Raw genomic sequence first — 20,019 nt, 5'->3', positions numbered from 1 at the left:
TATCATTTTAGGGCTTTCAAACAAAGTATTTTTTGAATGGCACTGCGCATGAAAAGGCTCTGTGGCGCAATGGACAGCGCATTGGACTTCTAGCTTAAACACTAAGTAAGTGATTCAAAGGTTGTGGGTTCGAGTCCCACCAGAGTCGAGACTTATAAATCAGGTAGCTGAAAAGTGTCTATACTGTCCACTGGTGGAACTTCCTGATCTCCTGAGTTTCACAATGCATGACAAACCGTTTTCAGTGAACTCTCATACCAAGACATTAATGCCATGCAAATAACTCATGAACGTGCATAACCTTGCAAAGTAATCTGTTAATGCGGTGTCTTATACATTTAAGGCGCAAAAATATTAGAAAATTGTTCAAGATCACAGAGGAAGCGTACTCTGGGCCCATAACCCAGAGGTCCATGGATCAAAGCCACCCTCTGCTAAAGGAAACTTGTGAGGCTCCATCTTATCCCTACCTTGCCTTTTTGTTGATGGAAAACTTTGGTCAAGTGTCACTAGACATCATGGAGTTAATTGTGATGAGACTTCAGAAAGGTCCTAACAACAGTGCCGATATCCTCCTCAGTGTTCACAATTTCTCGGTTTACACGTGAGCTAAACAGTGATTCAAGGTGCATACATATTAAATAATTGATTACGACCACAGGTTTTTTCGGCTGGGGACAGGTTTTTTTTCGGTAAAAAACAGCATAAAGGCGTACAGGAAGCATGCTGGGCCCATGACCTAGAGGTCGACGAATAGAAACCATCCTCTTCTAAAGGAAAGTTGCGGGGCTCAATGTTTTCCCTACCTTGACCTTCCATTGTCATGGGAAGGAACTTAATTGCCTATGAAGCATTTACATCTTATGCCACAAAGTGGTATTACACACTGACAAATGCTGGTAGGAGTGTCTGCGTTTTTTGTAGCATCATTGCCTATGAAGCACAGTGCATCTAGGCAATGTCTACTCCCCCTACCTGAAAGAACTACTCACAAAACTAACCCCAGCACAATAGTTAAGGGTACCAAATGATGGTACTGCAAGTGACTACGTTACACCTTCTAAATGGAAAACCTAGCTTCTGTGATCATTTTAGGGCTTTCAAAGAAAGTATTTTTTGAATGGCACTGTGCATGAAAAGGCTCTGTGGCGCAATGGCCAGCGCATTGGACTTCTAGCTTAAACACTAAGTAAATGATTCAAAGGTTGTGGGTTCGAGTCCCACCGGAGTCGTGACTTGTGATTCAGGTAGCTGTCTACTGGTTGAACTTCCTGATCTCCTGAGTTTCACAATGCATGACAAACCGTTTTCAGTGAACTCTCATACCAAGACATTAATGCCATGCAAATAACTCATGAACGTGCATAACCCTGCAAAGTAATCTGTTAATGCGGTGTCTTATACCTTTAAGGCGCAAAAATATTAGAAAATTGTTCAAGATCACAGAGGAAGCGTACTCTGGGCCCATAACCCAGAGGTCCATCCTCCTCAGTGTTCACAATTTCTCGGTTTACACGTGAGCTAAACAGTGATTCAAGGTGCATACATATTAAAAAATTGATTAAGACCACAGGTTTTTTTCGGCTGGGGACAGGTTTTTTTTTCGGTAAAAACAGCATAAAGGCGTAGAGGAAGCAAGCTGGGCCCATGACCCAGAGGTCGACGAATAGAAACCATCCTCTTCTAAAGCAAAGTTGCGGGGCTCAATGTTTTCCCTACCTTGACCTTCCATTGTCATGGGAAGGAACTTCATTGCCTATGAAGCCTTTACATCTTATGCCACAAAGTGGTATTACACACTGACAAATGCTGGTAGGAGCGTCTGCGTTTTTTGTAGCATCATTGCCTATGAAGCACAGTGCATCTAGGCAATGTCTACTCCCCCTACCTGAAAGAACTACTCACAAAACTAACCTCAGCACAATAGTTAACCAAATGATGGTACTACAAGTGACTACGTTACACCTTCTAAATGGAAAACCTAGCTGTTATCATTTTAGGGCTTTCAAACAAAGTATTTTTTGAATGGCACTGTGCATGAAAAGGCTCTGTGGCGCAATGGACAGCGCATTGGACTTCTAGCTTAAACACTAAGTAAGTGATTCAAAGGTTGTGGGTTCGAGTCCCACCAGAGTCGAGACTTATAAATCAGGTAGCTGAAAAGTGTCTATACTGTCCACTGGTGGAACTTCCTGATCTCCTGAGTTTCACAATGCATGACAAACCGTTTTCAGTGAACTCTCATACCAAGACATTAATGCCATGCAAATAACTCATGAACGTGCATAACCTTGCAAAGTAATCTGTTAATGCGGTGTCTTATACCTTTAAGGCGCAAAAATATTAGAAAATTGTTCGAGTTCACAGAGGAAGCGTACTCTGGGCCCATAACCCAGAGGTCCATGGATCAAAGCCACCCTCTGCTAAAGGAAACTTGTGAGGCTCCATCTTATCCCTACCTTGCCTTTTTGTTGATGGAAAACTTTGGTCAAGTGTCACTAGACATCATGGAGTTAATTGTGATGAGACTTCAGAAAGGTCCTAACAACAGTGCCGATATCCTCCTCAGTGTTCACAATTTCTCGGTTTACACGTGGTGCATACATATTAAATAATTGATTACGACCACAGGTTTTTTCGGCTGGGGACAGGTTTTTTTTCGGTAAAAAACAGCATAAAGGCGTAGAGGAAGCATGCTGGGCCCATGACCTAGAGGTCGACGAATAGAAACCATCCTCTTCTAAAGGAAAGTTGCGGGGCTCAATGTTTTCCCTACCTTGACCTTCCATTGTCATGGGAAGGAACTTCATTGCCTATGAAGCATTTACATCTTATGCCACAAAGTGGTATTACACACTGACAAATGCTGGTAGGAGTGTCTGCGTTTTTTGTAGCATCATTGCCTATGAAGCACAGTGCATCTAGGCAATGTCTACTCCACCTACCTGAAAGAACTACTCACAAAACTAACCTCAGCACAATAGTTAAGGGTACCAAATGATGGTACTACAAGTGAAAACCTAGCTGTTATCATTTTAGGGCTTTCAAACAAAGTATTTTTTGAATGGCACTGTGCATGAAAAGGCTCTGTGGCGCAATGGACAGCGCATTGGACTTCTAGCTTAAACACTAAGTAAGTGATTCAAAGGTTGTGGGTTCGAGTCCCACCAGAGTCGAGACTTATAAATCAGGTAGCCGAAAAGTGTCTATACTGTCCATTGGTGGAACTTCCTGATCTTCTGAGTTTCACAATGCATGACAAACCGTTTTCAGTGAACTCTCATACCAAGATGTAAATGCCATGCAAATAACTCATGAACGTGCATAACCTTGCAAAGTAATCTGTTAATGCGGTGTCTTATACCTTTAAGGCGCAAAAATATTAGAAAATTGTTCAAGATCACAGAGGAAGCGTACTCTGGGCCCATAACCCAGAGGTCCATGGATCAAAGCCACCCTCTGCTAAAGGAAACTTGTGAGGCTCCATCTTATCCCTACCTTGCCTTTTTGTTGATGGAAAACTTTGGTCAAGTGTCACTAGACATCATGGAGTTAATTGTGATGAGACTTCAGAAAGGTCCTAACAACAGTGCCGATATCCTCCTCAGTGTTCACAATTTCTCGGTTTACACGTGAGCTAAACAGTGATTCAAGGTGCATACATATTAAATAATTGATTACGACCACAGGTTTTTTCGGCTGGGGACAGGGTTTTTTTCGGTAAAAAACAGCATAAAGCCGTAGAGGAAGCATGCTGGGCCCATGACCTAGAGGTCGACGAATAGAAACCATCCTCTTCTAAAGGAAAGTTGCGGGGCTCAATGTTTTCCCTACCTTGACCTTCCATTGTCATGGGAAGGAACTTCATTGCCTATGAAGCATTTACATCTTATGCCACAAAGTGGTATTACACACTGACAAATGCTGGTAGGAGCGTCTGCGTTTTTTGTAGCATCATTGCCTATGAAGCACAGTGCATCTAGGCAATGTCTACTCCCCCTACCTGAAAGAACTACTCACAAAACTAACCTCAGCACAATAGTTAACCAAATGATGGTACTACAAGTGACTACGTTACACCTTCTAAATGGAAAACCTAGCTGTTATCATTTTAGGGCTTTCAAACAAAGTATTTTTTGAATGGCACTGTGCATGAAAAGGCTCTGTGGCGCAATGGACAGCGCATTGGACTTCTAGCTTAAACACTAAGTAAGTGATTCAAAGGTTGTAGGTTCGAGTCCCACCAGAGTCGAGACTTATAAATCAGGTAGCTGAAAAGTGTCTATACTGTCCACTGGTGGAACTTCCTGATCTCCTGAGTTTCACAATGCATGACAAACCGTTTTCAGTGAACTCTCATACCAAGACATTAATGCCATGCAAATAACTCATGAACGTGCATAACCTTGCAAAGTAATCTGTTAATGCGGTGTCTTATACCTTTAAGGCGCAAAAATATTAGAAAATTGTTCGAGTTCACAGAGGAAGCGTACTCTGGGCCCATAACCCAGAGGTCCATGGATCAAAGCCACCCTCTGCTAAAGGAAACTTGTGAGGCTCCATCTTATCCCTACCTTGCCTTTTTGTTGATGGAAAACTTTGGTCAAGTGTCACTAGACATCATGGAGTTAATTGTGATGAGACTTCAGAAAGGTCCTAACAACAGTGCCGATATCCTCCTCAGTGTTCACAATTTCTCGGTTTACACGTGGTGCATACATATTAAATAATTGATTACGACCACAGGTTTTTTCGGCTGGGGACAGGTTTTTTTTCGGTAAAAAACAGCATAAAGGCGTAGAGGAAGCATGCTGGGCCCATGACCTAGAGGTCGACGAATAGAAACCATCCTCTTCTAAAGGAAAGTTGCGGGGCTCAATGTTTTCCCTACCTTGACCTTCCATTGTCATGGGAAGGAACTTCATTGCCTATGAAGCATTTACATCTTATGCCACAAAGTGGTATTACACACTGACAAATGCTGGTAGGAGTGTCTGCGTTTTTTGTAGCATCATTGCCTATGAAGCACAGTGCATCTAGGCAATGTCTACTCCACCTACCTGAAAGAACTACTCACAAAACTAACCTCAGCACAATAGTTAAGGGTACCAAATGATGGTACTACAAGTGAAAACCTAGCTGTTATCATTTTAGGGCTTTCAAACAAAGTATTTTTTGAATGGCACTGTGCATGAAAAGGCTCTGTGGCGCAATGGACAGCGCATTGGACTTCTAGCTTAAACACTAAGTAAGTGATTCAAAGGTTGTGGGTTCGAGTCCCACCAGAGTCGAGACTTATAAATCAGGTAGCCGAAAAGTGTCTATGCTGTCCACTGGTGGAACTTCCTGATCTTCTGAGTTTCACAATGCATGACAAACCGTTTTCAGTGAACTCTCATACCAAGACATTAATGCCATGCAAATAACTCATGAATGTGCATAACCTTGCAAAGTAATCTGTTAATACGGTGTCTTATACCTTTAAGGCGCAAAAATATTAGAAAATTATTCAAGATCACAGAGGAAGCGTACTCTGGGCCCATAACCCAGAGGTCCATGGATCAAAGCCACCCTCTGCTAAAGGAAACTTGTGAGGCTCCATCTTATCCCTACCTTGCCTTTTTGTTGATGGAAAACTTTGGTCAAGTGTCACTAGACATCATGGAGTTAATTGTGATGAGACTTCAGAAAGGTCCTAACAACAGTGCCGATATCCTCCTCAGTGTTCACAATTTCTCGGTTTACACGTGAGCTAAACAGTGATTCAAGGTGCATACATATTAAATAATTGATTACGACCACAGGTTTTTTCGGCTGGGGACAGGGTTTTTTTCGGTAAAAAACAGCATAAAGCCGTAGAGGAAGCATGCTGGGCCCATGACCTAGAGGTCGACGAATAGAAACCATCCTCTTCTAAAGGAAAGTTGCGGGGCTCAATGTTTTCCCTACCTTGACCTTCCATTGTCATGGGAAGGAACTTCATTGCCTATGAAGCATTTACATCTTATGCCACAAAGTGGTATTACACACTGACAAATGCTGGTAGGAGTGTCTGCGTTTTTTGTAGCATCATTGCCTATGAAGCACAGTGCATCTAGGCAATGTCTACTCCCCCTACCTGAAAGAACTACTCACAAAACTAACCTCAGCACAATAGTTAACCAAATGATGGTACTACAAGTGACTACGTTACACCTTCTAAATGGAAAACCTAGCTGTTATCATTTTAGGGCTTTCAAACAAAGTATTTTTTGAATGGCACTGTGCATGAAAAGGCTCTGTGGCGCAATGGACAGCGCATTGGACTTCTAGCTTAAACACTAAGTAAGTGATTCAAAGGTTGTGGGTTCGAGTCCCACCAGAGTCGAGACTTATAAATCAGGTAGCCGAAAAGTGTCTATACTGTCCACTGGTGGAACTTCCTGATCTTCTGAGTTTCACAATGCATGACAAACCGTTTTCAGTGAACTCTCATACCAAGACATTAATGCCATGCAAATAACTCATGAATGTGCATAACCTTGCAAAGTAATCTGTTAATACGGTGTCTTATACCTTTAAGGCGCAAAAATATTAGAAAATTATTCAAGATCACAGAGGAAGCGTACTCTGGGCCCATAACCCAGAGGTCCATGGATCAAAGCCACCCTCTGCTAAAGGAAACTTGTGAGGCTCCATCTTATCCCTACCTTGCCTTTTTGTTGATGGAAAACTTTGGTCAAGTGTCACTAGACATCATGGAGTTAATTGTGATGAGACTTCAGAAAGGTCCTAACAACAGTGCCGATATCCTCCTCAGTGTTCACAATTTCTCGGTTTACACGTGAGCTAAACAGTGATTCAAGGTGCATACATATTAAATAATTGATTACGACCACAGGTTTTTTCGGCTGGGGACAGGGTTTTTTTCGGTAAAAAACAGCATAAAGCCGTAGAGGAAGCATGCTGGGCCCATGACCTAGAGGTCGACGAATAGAAACCATCCTCTTCTAAAGGAAAGTTGCGGGGCTCAATGTTTTCCCTACCTTGACCTTCCATTGTCATGGGAAGGAACTTCATTGCCTATGAAGCATTTACATCTTATGCCACAAAGTGGTATTACACACTTACAAATGCTGGTAGGAGTGTCTGCGTTTTTTGTAGCATCATTGCCTATGAAGCACAGTGCATCTAGGCAATGTCTACTCCACCTACCTGAAAGAACTACTCACAAAACTAACCTCAGCACAATAGTTAAGGGTACCAAATGATGGTACTACAAGTGAAAACCTAGCTGTTATCATTTTAGGGCTTTCAAACAAAGTATTTTTTGAATGGCACTGTGCATGAAAAGGCTCTGTGGCGCAATGGCCAGCGCATTGGACTTCTAGCTTAAACACTAAGTAAATGATTCAAAGGTTGTGGGTTCGAGTCCCACTGGAGTCGTGACTTATGATTCAGGTAGCTGTCTACTGGTTGAACTTCCTGATCTCCTGAGTTTCACAATGCATGACAAACCGTTTTCAGTGAACTCTCATACCAAGACATTAATGCCATGCAAATAACTCATGAACGTGCATAACCCTGCAAAGTAATCTGTTAATGCGGTGTCTTATACCTTTAAGGCGCAAAAATATTAGAAAATTGTTCAAGATCACAGAGGAAGCGTACTCTGGGCCCATAACCCAGAGGTCCATCCTCCTCAGTGTTCACAATTTCTCGGTTTACACGTGAGCTAAACAGTGATTCAAGGTGCATACATATTAAATAATTGATTACGACCACAGGTTTTTTCGGCTGGGGACAGGGTTTTTTTCGGTAAAAAACAGCATAAAGCCGTAGAGGAAGCATGCTGGGCCCATGACCTAGAGGTCGACGAATAGAAACCATCCTCTTCTAAAGGAAAGTTGCGGGGCTCAATGTTTTCCCTACCTTGACCTTCCATTGTCATGGGAAGGAACTTCATTGCCTATGAAGCATTTACATCTTATGCCACAAAGTGGTATTACACACTGACAAATGCTGGTAGGAGCGTCTGCGTTTTTTGTAGCATCATTGCCTATGAAGCACAGTGCATCTAGGCAATGTCTACTCCACCTACCTGAAAGAACTACTCACAAAACTAACCTCAGCACAATAGTTAAGGGTACCAAATGATGGTACTACAAGTGAAAACCTAGCTGTTATCATTTTAGGGCTTTCAAACAAAGTATTTTTTGAATGGCACTGTGCATGAAAAGGCTCTGTGGCGCAATGGCCAGCGCATTGGACTTCTAGCTTAAACACTAAGTAAATGATTCAAAGGTTGTGGGTTCGAGTCCCACTGGAGTCGTGACTTATGATTCAGGTAGCTGTCTACTGGTTGAACTTCCTGATCTCCTGAGTTTCACAATGCATGACAAACCGTTTTCAGTGAACTCTCATACCAAGACATTAATGCCATGCAAATAACTCATGAACGTGCATAACCCTGCAAAGTAATCTGTTAATGCGGTGTCTTATACCTTTAAGGCGCAAAAATATTAGAAAATTGTTCAAGATCACAGAGGAAGCGTACTCTGGGCCCATAACCCAGAGGTCCATCCTCCTCAGTGTTCACAATTTCTCGGTTTACACGTGAGCTAAACAGTGATTCAAGGTGCATACATATTAAATAATTGATTACGACCACAGGTTTTTTCGGCTGGGGACAGGGTTTTTTTCGGTAAAAAACAGCATAAAGCCGTAGAGGAAGCATGCTGGGCCCATGACCTAGAGGTCGACGAATAGAAACCATCCTCTTCTAAAGGAAAGTTGCGGGGCTCAATGTTTTCCCTACCTTGACCTTCCATTGTCATGGGAAGGAACTTCATTGCCTATGAAGCATTTACATCTTATGCCACAAAGTGGTATTACACACTGACAAATGCTGGTAGGAGCGTCTGCGTTTTTTGTAGCATCATTGCCTATGAAGCACAGTGCATCTAGGCAATGTCTACTCCACCTACCTGAAAGAACTACTCACAAAACTAACCTCAGCACAATAGTTAACCAAATGATGGTACTACAAGTGACTACGTTACACCTTCTAAATGGAAAACCTAGCTGTTATCATTTTAGGGCTTTCAAACAAAGTATTTTTTGAATGGCACTGTGCATGAAAAGGCTCTGTGGCGCAATGGACAGCGCATTGGACTTCTAGCTTAAACACTAAGTAAGTGATTCAAAGGTTGTGGGTTCGAGTCCCACCAGAGTCGAGACTTATAAATCAGCTAGCTGAAAAGTGTCTATACTGTCCACTGGTGGAACTTCCTGATCTCCTGAGTTTCAAAATGCATGACAAACCGTTTTCAGTGAACTCTCATACCAAGACATTAATGCCATGCAAATAACTCATGAACGTGCATAACCTTGCAAAGTAATCTGTTAATGCGGTGTCTTATACATTTAAGGCGCAAAAATATTAGAAAATTGTTCAAGATCACAGAGGAAGCGTACTCTGGGCCCATAACCCAGAGGTCCATGGATCAAAGCCACCCTCTGCTAAAGGAAACTTGTGAGGCTCCATCTTATCCCTACCTTGCCTTTTTGTTGATGGAAAACTTTGGTCAAGTGTCACTAGACATCATGGAGTTAATTGTGATGAGACTTCAGAAAGGTCCTAACAACAGTGCCGATATCCTCCTCAGTGTTCCCAATTTCTCGGTTTACACGTGAGCTAAACAGTGATTCAAGGTGCATACATATTAAATAATTGATTACGACCACAGGTTTTTTCGGCTGGGGACAGGGTTTTTTTTAGGTAAAAAACAGCATAAAGCCGTAGAGGAAGCATGCTGGGCCCATGACCTAGAGGTCGACGAATAGAAACCATCCTCTTCTAAAGGAAAGTTGCGGGGCTCAATGTTTTCCCTACCTTGACCTTCCATTGTCATGGGAAGGAACTTCATTGCCTATGAAGCATTTACATCTTATGCCACAAAGTGTTATTACACACTGACAAATGCTGGTAGGAGTGTCTGCGTTTTTTGTAGCATCATTGCCTATGAAGCACAGTCCATCTAGGCAATGTCTACTCCACCTACCTGAAAGAACTACTCACAAAACTAACCTCAGCACAATAGTTAACCAAATGATGGTACTACAAGTGACTACGTTACACCTTCTAAATGGAAAACCTAGCTGTTATCATTTTAGGGCTTTCAAAGAAAGTATTTTTTGAATGGCACTGTGCATGAAAAGGCTATGTGGCGCAATGGACAGCGCATTGGACTTCTAGCTTAAACACTAAGTAAGTGATTCAAAGGTTGTGGGTTCGAGTCCCACCAGAGTCGAGACTTATAAATCAGGTAGCTGAAAAGTGTCTATACTGTCCACTGGTGGAACTTCCTGATCTCCTGAGTTTCACAATGCATGACAAACCGTTTTCAGTGAACTCTCATACCAAGACATTAATGCCATGCAAATAACTCATGAACGTGCATAACCTTGCAAAGTAATCTGTTAATGCGGTGTCTTATACCTTTAAGGCGCAAAAATATTAGAAAATTGTTCAAGATCACAGAGGAAGCGTACTCTGGGCCCATAACCCAGAGGTCCATGGATCAAAGCCACCCTCTGCTAAAGGAAACTTGTGAGGCTCCATCTTATCCCTACCTTGCCTTTTTGTTGATGGAAAACTTTGGTCAAGTGTCACTAGACATCATGGAGTTAATTGTGATGAGACTTCAGAAAGGTCCTAACAACAGTGCCGATATCCTCCTCAGTGTTCACAATTTCTCGGTTTACACGTGAGCTAAACAGTGATTCAAGGTGCATACATATTAAATAATTGATTACGACCACAGGTTTTTTCGGCTGGGGACAGGGTTTTTTTCGGTAAAAAACAGCATAAAGCCGTAGAGGAAGCATGCTGGGCCCATGACCCAGAGGTCGACGAATAGAAACCATCCTCTTCTAAAGGAAAGTTGCGGGGCTCAATGTTTTCCCTACCTTGACCTTCCATTGTCATGGGAAGGAACTTCATTGCCTATGAAGCATTTACATCTTATGCCACAAAGTGGTATTACACACTGACAAATGCTGGTAGGAGTGTCTGCGTTTTTTGTAGCATCATTGCCTATGAAGCACAGTCCATCTAGGCAATGTCTACTCCCCCTACCTGAAAGAACTACTCACAAAACTAACCTCAGCACAATAGTTAAGGGTACCAAATGATGGTACTACAAGTGACTACGTTACACCTTCTAAATGGAAAACCTAGCTTCTGTGATCATTTTAGGGGTTTCAAAGAAAGTATTTTTTGAATGGCACTGTGCATGAAAAGGCTCTGTGGCGCAATGGCCAGCGCATTGGACTTCTAGCTTAAACACTAAGTAAATGATTCAAAGGTTGTGGGTTCGAGTCCCACCGGAGTCGTGACTTATGATTCAGGTAGCTGTCTACTGGTTGAACTTCCTGATCTCCTGAGTTTCACAATGCATGACAAACCGTTTTCAGTGAACTCTCATACCAAGACATTAATGCCATGCAAATAACTCATGAACGTGCATAACCCTGCAAAGTAATCTGTTAATGCGGTGTCTTATACCTTTAAGGCGCAAAAATATTAGAAAATTGTTCAAGATCACAGAGGAAGCGTACTCTGGGCCCATAACCCAGAGGTCCATCCTCCTCAGTGTTCACAATTTCTCGGTTTACACGTGAGCTAAACAGTGATTCAAGGTGCATACATTTTAAAAAATTGATTAAGACCACAGGTTTTTTTCGGCTGGGGACAGGTTTTTTTTTCGGTAAAAACAGCATAAAGGCGTAGAGGAAGCAAGCTGGGCCCATGACCCAGAGGTCGACGAATAGAAACCATCCTCTTCTAAAGCAAAGTTGCGGGGCTCAATGTTTTCCCTACCTTGACCTTCCATTGTCATGGGAAGGAACTTCATTGCCTATGAAGCATTTACATCTTATGCCACAAAGTGGTATTACACACTGACAAATGCTGGTAGGAGTGTCTGCGTTTTTTGTAGCATCATTGCCTATGAAGCACAGTCCATCTAGGCAATGTCTACTCCACCTACCTGAAAGAACTACTCACAAAACTAACCTCAGCACAATAGTTAACCAAATGATGGTACTACAAGTGACTACGTTACACCTTCTAAATGGAAAACCTAGCTTCTGTGATCATTTTAGGGCTTTCAAAGAAAGTATTTTTTGAATGGCACTGTGCATGAAAAGGCTCTGTGACGCAATGGACAGCGCATTGGACTTCTAGCTTAAACACTAAGTAAGTGATTCAAAGTACATCTTATGCCACAAAGTGGTATTACACACTGACAAATGATGGTAGGAGTGTCTGGGTTTTTTGTAGTCCATCTTCAGAAATTTGTTTTCCATTCAGGTCAAGGAATAGTAATAATTAAGTAATAATTTATAAATTGCGGTTATATTAAACGCGGGTCGACCCGAGTTTTATAATCGGCAATTGGACCCTGTTCTATACCTCATCGATGATCTGGATTCTGTTTGTCGTTACCACCAGAGAGCTGTCTTGCTTGCAATAACAAGATGTAGATTGTTTGTTATTAAGCCAGCAGCATTTGGTTCCCATAGTCAATTAGAGCTACGCAGCTTGGTTAATAACATTTAAATCTTCATCTGATTGTCCCCAGAATCCCATGCATTCAAGCTGGTATGAAACAGAATAAGTACACACATATCTGTGTTTATGTAATCCAATGTTAAATGACATGTGTGAGGATAGATCAGGGGACAAAAGTGAACCTGCTTGGGACCTACATATCCACTTCGCAAGTGGTTAATGAAGAGCTCACTTGAGTGCAGTGGTGACAGGAACAGTGTTCTTAATTCAAGGTGGATGATCCTCCTCAAGAGGAATGACTTCCACTTTACTCAAGATGGAAGTGGCATTCGATGCCTTTTTTTAAATTTAGGAGCAAAAGGAGTCTTAGTCACTGACCTTAAAACTATTTAAAGCAGATTAAGGTGATTTCATACTATTGAGTTGCTTGTATTATGATTCTCAAAATCAATAAACAATATGATTGTGTCAGAGGACTAACAAGACCAATTTAGGCCCCGTTTGTTCCAAACAGGCCAGTATTTGCATTAACATTATTTGATTGGCTGGTGCCTGCGCTGCTGCTTGAAAAGTTGTGCTTTGCTCTACCACTTGCAGCGCAAGCAAAGTGAGGCAACAGAACAACAATGCTGTTTGGCAACACATGCCATCACCCCGTTCACTTGAGCAGTGTTTCAGTTGAAGCCTCCAATGCATGCGTGTGAATTTTCTGTCGGGAATCTCTAAAAATTCAACATGATGTTACAATGTTTTGAATAGAGTATGTTTACACTTATTTCACTAGATTAGGCCATAAAAATAGCTTTAACTTGGTGAAGCAAACGTGAATTATTGTCATCCCTAACATCAAGGACTGGGACTTAAGGGGGTGTCTGCATGAAAAAGTGAAGGAGTCAACAAAACAGTTAATGGGCAAATGAGAGAATAGGTTTTGAGCTTCAGTAAAGTGGCCCAGGAAAGTGCCTCTTAGGTCACTCAAAACCTATGATAAATAAATCTGAAACCAAAATGTTTGAAGAAATGCTGAGAAGTGCTTCCTTCCATTCCTCTCTCTGGAGCTAAAACATCAGCAATCGAATATGGAGCTGCCTAAAGCCAAGCTCATGTGTGTTCTGCGTGCTGAAAAACACTTGCAAAAAGATGTCTTTGGAAAAGAAATGCAGTAAACAGCCATTTAGAATGAGCGAGATGACCCAATGAGGAGATGTCAAGGCAGTAGCCTTCTCCTTTTACACACTGTTTGACACACTTATGTCCACGAAATAATATGTCCAAGGCCAGAGAGAGAAAAAAATACTTTTTAAAATTCCTATTTCCCTGGCAACCGTTAAAAGCAAAGATGATTCTTAAGAAAGTACCATGACTTCCTGACCTCACATTTGTCAGCTAATATTAAAGACACTATTCAGCTCATCCAATATAAACCAAGATATTTAACTTGAAGCTTTGGTTAAGTCTTTTTTCACAACTGTTGTGAATGTGTTATATGAGGGCAGATTTGTCCTTCCATGATTAATAGCTTGACTTAATTTATCCATATCAAATGAATACTAAATATGAGGGAATGTAGATTAGAATGAAGAAAAACAGAATAAACACTGGCTAGAGAGAAATCATTCTAATTATTCATTAGTTATCATTACTTATAATACTTTTTCACTATACACATAATCATACATTTTATTGTTGACACACAATGTTAAAGTTGATCAAAATTCATACAGCGTATAAAAAACAGTTTGTCTACTGACAGCATGTAATTTTTTTTCAAAGTCTGGTTCAGCTGAATTCTGTGGCCTCTCTCTAACCTTCAAGACTCCCCTTAAAGTTGAAGATCATAGCACCAGTGGCCCTTTATCTTCCCCCTGACAGTCTATACTGGATACATCTCAGAAATATTCTTGCCTAGATATTAGATAGTGATGATTCAGAAATCATACAGTAGTTACTTTCTACATTTTACATTTACAGCAGCTTTTATTATTCAATGGTGCTCAGGGAATCCCAAGTCACCCACCTTCACTGCAAAGACAGTAATTCAGTGTTAATCAAAGCTTCAGCAGGTGGAGCAGAGGCAATGGAGATAATCGGATTAGGGGGCGTGAATGAACAGCAGGGAGAATCTACGTTTGCCCCAGCCACTGGAAACCTATACAACTGCTACACTACAAAACTACTTCATCTGCTTCTGCTGAAACATAGTCTTATTTGCATGCTGTAAATGACTGCAAATACATTCAGCTGCAATAAACACTATAGACTGGGTTCCAGAAGAATGTCCTTGTTAACTGTATAGAAAATGGACAAAGTCAGTCAGGTGTGGAAAGTGAGAAGTGCCTGTATTCTCTGGAATCATCAGCAGAGGTCGACTCCATTGGTTCCAAAAGGAGGTCAGTTTCCTTAGAAGTTTATGAGAACATTATTCTACTTCTCACTTGATTCATAATATCAGTAAACATTTTCCTGAGGAGCTAATGGTCTCAATTTTTAGTTTCAAGCATGCCTTGGGTCAGGGATAAAGCGTGATTGTCAGCATGGCTGAAGGTGTAGGTGGAAGTGCACTGGGCGAGCTCTCATACGACACTGCCATGTGTGCCCTGGGTCGATACATACATTACTTCAGCTACAGCTGACTTACTGATACATTAAAGACAAATTTATTTTCTATCTTAAAATTGCATTACAGGATTTCTATATTGCGAATCCACCCGTTGACTCAGTCACCCTTAATTGTGACCACACTGTTTTCATCTTTCTTTCCCAAAGTTAGAATAGATTTTACTTTTACCCCCTTACCCTTGGTGTTAAAGGAGACATATTATGCCCATATTCAGATTCATAATTGTAATTTGGGTTATCACTTGAAAAGGTTTACATGTTCTAATATTCAGCAAAGATTTTCCTCATACTCTCCATTCCTGTAGCTCCTCTTTCCAACCTCTGTCTAAAATGCTTGTTTTTAAGGCCCCCTTCCCAATGAGGCCCAGTCTGCTCTGATTGGCCAGCTGGCGTGATGGTCAACCGCCGTAGGAAGTGTCTGCCTCCACTCTCGCTTTACCTGGCTTTGTTTGGGGGGGCCCGCCAGACTAACCGTTATGTGTGCCTTGTGCACTTCTCTGCCATTGTGATGTCAAAATGTTACTGAAGCATCGGCTGAACCACTACACACAAAGTGTTTCAGGAGTTTTAAGAGCAGTGATTTCTGTCAAGGAGCGGAGCTCCCCAAAGTTTGGGTTTTATATCTCAACGGACCTTTTATATACACAAAAAAACTATATAACACACTAGAGGACAGGGTAAAAAAAAACCTAAATGGACATAATATATGTAGTGTAGTCTTTGCCAGGTAAGGTTTTTTATACTGAAAAATAATAATATACTTTTTGGAGATCTAGTATACCCATACTTGCCAACACTACCAATATTCCTGGGGAACTCCCAATGTTCACTACTCTCTCCTGTTTTCTTCCCATGGTCCAAATTCTCCCACATTTATCCCGATTTCTGACAAGATTTCACACCTTTCCCCTCTTTCGTCATCACAACCTGTTCTGCGGAAAAGCGCTACATCCATGTCCGCGCCGGGAGTGGGCAGTAGTGCAACATTAAGGATGCAAGCTGTCGTTAAATCCCAGAGAAGAAGAAGAAGGCGACAAAGAAGACATCAGCATTTCCCCTGGACAACGTCATCCTCAAGGACCAGGTCAAGGCATCAGTTGTCCCCTAAATCAGGCGTGGTAATGCAAGTTTCCCTTTGCAGTAATAGTGCTAAGGAAAGGACTGCCACAGCTCAGGTTGGACCTGGCTAGCCTCAGAAAAGAAGTTGTGGAGTACCAGGTGGTTGACAAGCAGAACTTCCTGAGGACGCAAGGACTGAAAGGTTTTGGACTATAATGGCAAAAGATGGGATGTTCAGGAATCTGAGTGGGTTTTCAGTATGGTCAGAAAGATAGTGACAGAGAATAGAATGAGGATGGACAACTCTCCCTTTAAAGTTCACATTTTTCTGAGGGGGGATCCCCATGCCCTTGCTTTGGTTTTGGAATTCCTATTTTTTATGTCTCAGGGTTGGCAAGTATGAGTGTACTGTATGATCTGGAAGTCACTAATTAGCCAATAGAATTTGGATTCTAACTGCTATATATATCCATCCAAAAGTTGTGTGATAAGCTGAACACTCCTAACCTGCTACAATGGCTGCAACAGTGAACACAGCATCATGTAATGTAAATTTTGGTTATACATTTCTATACCACTATAAGTACCACACAACCGTTGTTGGTAAGAAGCCATCAACATTTTTTTAATGTTGTCATATGTAATGATTTGCTATCGTGAATGATAATACCAATGCTGGCTAGCTAACTTAACAGTGGTGATCTTGATTTGAGACAACACTGCCAAATCACAATTCACACACTACCACAAGTAAGAGTTTACAGTGTACAACACGGAACAACAGTATCTGAAATCAATTTTTTTTATCGGAAATGTATCAACAATACATGAAAATATGTCCAACAGGGCAGAAATAATGTCTATTAATCCCCTTTTGTGTGCATAGGAATATACACTGTATCTACTACAAATCAACAACTTTGTCTATTTATAATTCAAAGTATGGGAGTCACTATTTACAGGCTATCATCCCAGTATTGCAGAAATTACTTCCACACTTGTGGATTCTGCACCTTATGATTTTCCTCCAATGGATGGGAAGGTTGGCACTGATCTTCAGTGCTTCTGAATGAGCCTACTGAGCGCAACCACTTTGGTGAGTACAATGTTATATTCACAAGCACCCGAAGCACATCTCTCAAGATGTAGCAGCCTCCACACTCAAGTCATCCATTGTATCTGCACTTATAATGATGCTGAGCTGCAGCTCTCTGCCTCATTTTTTCTTTTCTTATTTTTTATTTCTTAGAATTCTTGGAATGGGTGGTTGCTGCCTTTGGGTATGCACTGTAGATTTTTCCTCCTAAGGCCTCCCCTAGGTTGAAAGCATCGATGACCGTGTGTGTGTGTTGAAGTATTCATAGCCACGTGATTTATAGAAAGTTGATTGATATCTAATTCAAATTTATGGCAAAATCTTGCAGGAAAGAGGTTAAAAAAAGAGACTTTTCAGATGTTTCTACTTAGGAAAAGCCAAGCTCATTACTGAATCCTGGGCCGCACAGAATAATAAATCATATCTCTGCTTCATGATAAGATTCCCTTCCTCCAATGATGCGTGTTCAGTTACGGACAACGTATCTTACTTTTTCAAAGAGCTAAAATCACAAATTTTAATAATTAGGATGACGTTTCTTGATGTGTGTCATGTGACTAATGTTAATGTACAGTAGCAATATTTCATTGACATTATGCAATGCCCAGTCAATTAATGAAGGCAATGTTGGCCTCAAGCCTCTAGATGACAGTGCCAATAAAAATAACTGCATCAAGTTCAACACGCTGCATGAATTACAGAGCCCATTTGAATTTCAAAAAAGCCCCCGTGAGTTAAAGGGGGTTATCAGCTTTTAGTGCAGCAGCACAGGGCACAGGGCTAACCAGACTACTGAGACAGCAGTAAAGACCGAGACGATCAGGAAGTGTCAAACTAGTTAGACAGCTGAGACGAAGAGACCAACTGGATGGGGATGACGTCTTGTAATATCTCCGACAGCCAGTTGAAGACTGGCGAGACTGAGTTCCATTGGAGAGTTCTCAAAGTGAAAGGCACATTATATTCCTATAACCCACCTATTATTCTTTTTCTGTTTAATCTTAATAATTGTCTCTCTACTTTGTTTCTGTCTTACTCTCTTTTTGTTGTTATGTGATGACTTTTATCTTATTGTTCTTTTTATCCAGTTACCTTTTGTAACTTCTGAAGTAATTGCAGCCTGTTAGCAACTGGGTTGTGTACAGATGCTGGTACAGTTAAGTGTACAGAGCGATTTCCCAATTGTTACTACAAAGTTCCAATTCACGTTAAATCAAAGAGCTTAAAGAACTATATAGGGCTAACGTGACTTCACAGGGCGATGGTGAGCTGCAAGTGTGGTTAAACTGTTCATGTCTAACCTGAGGAAATGGTCGGCCAATGATAGCACACTTTGCCCTCCAGTGCAGAAGACCTGAACTCTCCATGGACTCATGAAATGAGTCTTTGACAAATGAATCTCCACCTTTGGGTAATTAATTAGCTAGTTGGGTTAAGTTGATTTTGGCATTTTCACTGGCATCAACCTACACTCAGCCACTTGCAGCTTTCAAAATTCCTCACCAACACACTATGTAATATGCTAAAATTTAATGATATTTTTTTTTCAATATGCCTGAAACCAATAGTATATGAATGGGACACTGTTAATGGGGAAATATTACAGTAGCCACTATGCCAACACTGCAATACCGATGGGAGCATTATAACAGATGGTGCAAGTGTTACCAGCGCAACTGGTATGCGCTGGTAACACTTGCTGAGTGATTGATGGATAATCAGTGATTTATGATTCAAGAGTAACAGCACGGCAGAATCCATCCAAACACCAACACACCATCTGCACAAATGTTCTCTTCCTGGTGGGACATACACGCACAAACACACACACACGCACACACACTTTTACAGCCTGAGTTACATATACTGTATACCAAAGCATGTTTGTTATCGTATACACAGGAGAAATGTGGGTGGGAAGACAGTCTGCGCACAATTTGGGAGAATGTCAGTTACTTTTCTTTTCTTTTTCAGGATTCTTTTTGCATCATTCATGAAGGGAAACACTTGAAACAGAAGTTACTTTGCTTGAAAAGATTTCATATAAATTCATATTGGCATTTAGTTTGATGACATATTTTAGCCACAGTGAGAAGGCTTGCAGGGTTGTGATTGGGTGAGCTCTCATCTCTTCAGAGTGGCCAAGCCACCGACAGCCAATGCCTGGTGCACATCTCGTTACTTCCCTGCTCAGTGCAGAATGTGGTCAAATCATGTAGGTATGATGTAAATATAAATTATGCCCTGTGTTCCCTTCTAATTCTTGCTAGGAGTGCCATTTTCATTTTTATTATTACTGATTGTTAGCATTGCGCTAAGAGCTGATTGGTTCCTGCTAAACAGTCTACCTTGTAGCCGACTTGCAGTGAACGGAAAAGTTAGCTTATATAATACGGAAAATGCCAAAAGCACACGAGGACCATATTGTGATTCAAATTCATTTATCTTGTGTTATTTTGAGTTATATATGGAGGCCCAGAAGTTCAGAACAGAGTAATGCAAACAGTTTGTGTAAATACAGACTGGCAAGCTCATACGGAAAAATATATCATGTGACTTAAGGCCCTTACAACAATAAATATAATATCCACAAAGACAGATGAAGAGATATAAGATATAATTCTAACAAAAAGAAAAAAACATACAAAGAGTTTCCAGTTTGCAATCTTGCACGGACTAAATAAGGAGC

General features: G+C 41.2%; 12 non-coding genes across 12 annotated transcripts; all 12 read left to right on the top strand.

The window, feature by feature from the left end:
• The first annotated feature begins 55 nt into the window (after nucleotides 1-55).
• trnar-ucu lies at nucleotides 56-148 on the top strand. The gene is made up of 2 exons: nucleotides 56-92; nucleotides 113-148. It is a non-coding gene; the product is annotated as a tRNA-Arg (tRNA).
• Nucleotides 149-1,139: 991 nt separating this feature from the next.
• On the top strand, nucleotides 1,140-1,232 carry trnar-ucu. Its single transcript has 2 exons — nucleotides 1,140-1,176; nucleotides 1,197-1,232. It is a non-coding gene; the product is annotated as a tRNA-Arg (tRNA).
• An 812-nt stretch (nucleotides 1,233-2,044) lies between these two features.
• trnar-ucu lies at nucleotides 2,045-2,137 on the top strand. The gene is made up of 2 exons: nucleotides 2,045-2,081; nucleotides 2,102-2,137. It is a non-coding gene; the product is annotated as a tRNA-Arg (tRNA).
• A 946-nt stretch (nucleotides 2,138-3,083) lies between these two features.
• trnar-ucu lies at nucleotides 3,084-3,176 on the top strand. Its single transcript has 2 exons — nucleotides 3,084-3,120; nucleotides 3,141-3,176. It is a non-coding gene; the product is annotated as a tRNA-Arg (tRNA).
• Nucleotides 3,177-4,159: 983 nt separating this feature from the next.
• Nucleotides 4,160-4,252, top strand: trnar-ucu. Its single transcript has 2 exons — nucleotides 4,160-4,196; nucleotides 4,217-4,252. It is a non-coding gene; the product is annotated as a tRNA-Arg (tRNA).
• Nucleotides 4,253-5,198: 946 nt separating this feature from the next.
• On the top strand, nucleotides 5,199-5,291 carry trnar-ucu. Its single transcript has 2 exons — nucleotides 5,199-5,235; nucleotides 5,256-5,291. It is a non-coding gene; the product is annotated as a tRNA-Arg (tRNA).
• A 983-nt stretch (nucleotides 5,292-6,274) lies between these two features.
• trnar-ucu lies at nucleotides 6,275-6,367 on the top strand. Its single transcript has 2 exons — nucleotides 6,275-6,311; nucleotides 6,332-6,367. It is a non-coding gene; the product is annotated as a tRNA-Arg (tRNA).
• A 965-nt stretch (nucleotides 6,368-7,332) lies between these two features.
• Nucleotides 7,333-7,425, top strand: trnar-ucu. Its single transcript has 2 exons — nucleotides 7,333-7,369; nucleotides 7,390-7,425. It is a non-coding gene; the product is annotated as a tRNA-Arg (tRNA).
• A 793-nt stretch (nucleotides 7,426-8,218) lies between these two features.
• On the top strand, nucleotides 8,219-8,311 carry trnar-ucu. Its single transcript has 2 exons — nucleotides 8,219-8,255; nucleotides 8,276-8,311. It is a non-coding gene; the product is annotated as a tRNA-Arg (tRNA).
• Nucleotides 8,312-9,122: 811 nt separating this feature from the next.
• trnar-ucu lies at nucleotides 9,123-9,215 on the top strand. The gene is made up of 2 exons: nucleotides 9,123-9,159; nucleotides 9,180-9,215. It is a non-coding gene; the product is annotated as a tRNA-Arg (tRNA).
• A 984-nt stretch (nucleotides 9,216-10,199) lies between these two features.
• Nucleotides 10,200-10,292, top strand: trnar-ucu. The gene is made up of 2 exons: nucleotides 10,200-10,236; nucleotides 10,257-10,292. It is a non-coding gene; the product is annotated as a tRNA-Arg (tRNA).
• Nucleotides 10,293-11,283: 991 nt separating this feature from the next.
• On the top strand, nucleotides 11,284-11,376 carry trnar-ucu. Its single transcript has 2 exons — nucleotides 11,284-11,320; nucleotides 11,341-11,376. It is a non-coding gene; the product is annotated as a tRNA-Arg (tRNA).
• The last annotated feature ends 8,643 nt before the right edge of the window (nucleotides 11,377-20,019 follow it).

This window comes from Scophthalmus maximus, chromosome 9 (assembly GCF_022379125.1).
Source record: "Scophthalmus maximus strain ysfricsl-2021 chromosome 9, ASM2237912v1, whole genome shotgun sequence".
NCBI classification, from domain to species: domain Eukaryota; kingdom Metazoa; phylum Chordata; class Actinopteri; order Pleuronectiformes; family Scophthalmidae; genus Scophthalmus; species Scophthalmus maximus.
This window is presented reverse-complemented; position numbering and strand designations above follow the sequence as displayed.